The 4,011-nt window shown below is 34.4% G+C and overlaps 1 protein-coding gene across 1 annotated transcript in view; it reads left to right on the top strand.

Annotated features, from left to right (window-relative positions):
• The first annotated feature begins 1,090 nt into the window (after window positions 1-1,090).
• The window catches only part of mmut (methylmalonyl CoA mutase), a 61,760-nt gene continuing 58,839 nt past the window's right edge, over window positions 1,091-4,011 (top strand). The window contains exon 1 of the mRNA XM_020918489.2: window positions 1,091-1,167. The gene's annotated coding sequence lies outside the window, so the exon portion shown is untranslated. The remainder of the gene's footprint in view (window positions 1,168-4,011) is intronic.

Below are 4,011 nucleotides of genomic sequence, written 5' to 3'. Positions count from 1 at the left end.
CCACACTATGTTGCAATCAAAATACTGCCTTACAGATTAATAAAGTAGAGGAGGGGTGGAGTCTGGCTACAAGTACAATAGCGGATCCTTAATATTCTACCTGGGCATTACCACTGTCTGCATTGCCACTTTGATAAGGTTAGTCCTGCTGAATGCGCTGAATGATGTTGCTATGTTAAGTATATTTTATATCCTCATAACATTTACTGCTAATGTACCCTATTCAAGCCAATAAATAATACTGTACAGAACTCTATGACAGCCATTACAACCTATCGACCAACTCTTGAATAAAATGGCATGTACTGTGTTGAGACAAACTGCTGTTGTCTTTATTGTTATGTAAGGGGCTCTAGGTGGATGGCTGTGGCAGCAGCACTGACGCCTGCTGGACAATTTAATAACTACACGTTTAGGTGAGGGTGTTCTGAGTCGTGAAAGCTTTAAACTGTGGTGTTTTAAGTTCATATAATAGATTAATAATAATAATAATAATAATGTATAGATTTAGACAAACGTTATTGATCCACCAGGGGAATGACTTGGACACAGTAGCTCACACATCAAATTATATTACAATAACAAAGAGTTAAAAAAATAAATAAATAAATAATATATATATATATATATATATATATATATATATATATATATATATATATATATATATATATATATATATATATAATAAATGGTAATAAACTTCTAAATAAGTAGCAATAAAACATAGCAAGTGAGTGGTATCAATAAGATATAAATTATATAAATGTATTATGAGAAATTTGAGAATAATACACCACAACACAGAGGCAATTAGAGCAGGAATTTTCATTATTAATAAAGTAAATCATATTTGAAGTTGTATTTTTGATTTGGAGAAGAAAAAAAAATCGAAAAATCGCCTTTTTAATTTTTTTTATTTTTTTCCTAAAGCAATTAAATATACATCAAATTTATGAATGGCATCGTACTGATAATTATACAAATGTCATAACAAAAACAAGATAAACAACAGAAAAAAAAAAAGTGTATCTTATTTACTTCCGGCGTGCAGTTGAAAGTTCATCCGTGGACGCTGCGCTGTGATTGGATGAAATGCAATGTTATGAAACGTCATTGGCTGAACGTCCACACGCCTTTTGCAAACCCGAAACAGCTCAGCACAAGGTCAGAAAATCCACCTAATATCACACATATCTCTGCACACATTATTGATCACTCTGACGCTATTAAACCCTCGTCATATTATCTCATTGGTTTATATTTTAGTTGAGTTGTTGCACATTCCCTGTTAGCCTGACGTGCTGTATGCGCAGCTGTGTTGTGTTCCTCAAAACCTGTCGCATTAAAATATTCTTTATCAGAATTGTCCCACTGCTAAATTACTGCATAAGTTCTTGCACAAAGGATCGCTTGTGATTCTTAAAATAAGGATCGACTTTGTTCATTTTATGCTTCTGTTACTGGCTAACTCATGTGTCACAACAACAACTAGCATAACAAAGAAATGCGCATCATAAGGACGATCATGGGACTTATTTGACAACATGCTGATGTCAAATTCAGTGTACAAAGAGAAAACATAACCAAGCTCCCATTACACATTAGGATTATGGTCAAGCAGGATTTGTTGTGTTAGGATAAATAACTAGGCTTAGGTGGTGTATAACTACTGCTATGATGTTACTGATCTACTGCTGTAGTCAGTGTTGGGAAGGTGACTTTTAAAAGGTATTCCCCTACAGATTACAGATTACATACACCAAAATGTAGTTCGTAACAGAATCCATTAGATTACTTAAAGTGAGTAATGTAATCTGAATACTTTGGATTACTTGGTTTGCTGTAGAGAAGCAAAGACCAGGATAATTAAAGAAAATAAGATGTTTTATCTGCAAAAAGACAATAAAAAGCCCAGACTTTACTGAACCAAATTAAAAAATATTATTGACAGAAGACGAGGAGACACGGTCCACGCAGCGTGATTTAGTCCTGTTAAATCCTGTTTGAGACATGGTTTAGACCTAGTTTTAGTCCTGGTTTAGTCTTGGTTTAGTCCTGGTTTAGTCCTGGTTTAGACCTGGTTTAGACCTGGTTTTAGTCCTGGTTTTAGTCCTGGTTTTGTCCTGGTTTTGTCCTGGTTTAGTCCTGGTTTAGTCCTGGTTTAGTCCTACTTTAGACCTGGTTTAGACCTGGTTTAGACCTGGGTTAGACCTGGTTTAGACCTGGTTTTAGATCTGGTTTAGACCTAGTTTAGACCTGGTTTAGACCTGGTTTTACTCCTGGTTTAGTCCTTGTTTAGACCTAGTTTAGACCTGGTTTTAGTCCTGTTTTAGTCCTAGTTTAGACCTAGTTTAGATCTGGTTTTAGATCTGGTTTAGACCTGGTTTAGACCTGGTTTAGACCTGGTTTAGTCCTGGTTTAGTCCTAGTTTACACCTAGTTTAGTGTCCAGCAATGAGTGGAATTACCGAAAAAAAAAAAAAAAGTGATGTGAAAAAATGTGAAAACAGGAAAATACCTCTGTGTAATCCATTTATTTCAACAAAGTAACTGTAATCCAATTACCACTCACTGAAACAGTAACTGTAACTGAATACAGTTACTCATAATTTGTACTCTGATTACATAACTCTGGTACATGTAATCTGTTACTCCCCAACACTGGCGATAGTTTATTATTGTACTATTAGAATTCACTATACAATGACCCAGAAAACAGGGACTAGATTACAGATAAGGGATGCAGAGATAGGTTCAGTTCATGTAAAATATATTCTATTTTTATCTATATGTCTAATCAAGTAACTAAATAGGGCAAGGACTTATTGAAAGGGCTATGCTGACTCATGACTCATCACCCTGATCAGACCAGCAAGACTCCTGTAAGGGGAGTGAGATGAATCCAGGGGATCCTTGTCACAATCAGACAAGATTGTGCAACGTGCCAAGAGGCCTGGCTGCACCAACTCTAAACTAAGTCTAAACCATGGTCGCCTCCCACTATGGTTTGCGTATAAAAATCATTGTATAGGCGTAAACATTCAGTCTCTGCATGGGAATGTCAGCACAGACTCCTTGTACAAGTATGACTTTTCCAATGTTGGAATAAGTAAATTATCTGGACTTTATTTCTGTTTCAAGTGTTTTTGCTTTTTTTTGTCTAAGCAGAAACTAATGAACACGCGAGAAAAAGGGTTGTTTTCCTCAACAGTTATATTCTGATATTTCTCCTGGACTGAGACAGTTTTGCATTGAAGGTGTTGAATTTTGTTTTTCAAAGTGCAATAACAAATTTGTGAAATGTTCCTTACTGAAATATTGCTTCCCCATGTCAGAGAGAGATTACATTCTTAAAAGGAATTTTGAAAAGAAAGAAATTAGAACTAAGTATCTTTCCTTTTCAGTTCCCCCTAAAGTGCAGGAGACACAATTTAATTTTTTTTATAAAATTTATCCAACCAATGAATTCCTTGAGCAAAACTTCTAATTTGAGACAAGTAAATGTGTGTTTTGTGACACAGGGGATGGGGACTTGGATCATCTTTTCTTTTTATGTGAGTTTGTGCAACAATTTTGGTTTGATTTTCAATCTTGGCTTCAGTCCAGGGGAATTCAGTTTGCTGCTCTAACCATAAAAGAAAAGAAAAAATTGTGTATTAATAGATGATAAAAGAATGGAATTTGGTATCAATTTATAGATTTTAGGTAAACATTTTATTCACAAATGTCATTTTTTAAAGATTAAACCAAACATAACACACTTGAAGAATGACCTGAAAGTTTTTGCTTACTCATTGGGCCTAATTGAGAGAAGAGGCTGTTTTTTCTTATGTCCTTTTTCAATTATTTTAATGTATTCTTTTAAATTGGAGCTTTGAAACTGCCCCTTTTATATGTGAATATGTTTTTATTCACTTTTGTGTTTTTTATGCATTTATTTTATTTTCACGGGAACTTTAATAAGGTGCAGTTTTTGTTTGTATCTGAATATTTGTAATAAAAGCACTTA

This window comes from Boleophthalmus pectinirostris, unplaced genomic scaffold (genome assembly GCF_026225935.1).
Source record: "Boleophthalmus pectinirostris isolate CB_2022bp ecotype Guang Dong unplaced genomic scaffold, ASM2622593v1 HiC_scaffold_13, whole genome shotgun sequence".
Classification (NCBI taxonomy): domain Eukaryota; kingdom Metazoa; phylum Chordata; class Actinopteri; order Gobiiformes; family Gobiidae; genus Boleophthalmus; species Boleophthalmus pectinirostris.
The sequence above is the reverse complement of the archived record's forward strand: the minus strand, read 5'-3'. Positions and strand labels throughout refer to the sequence as shown.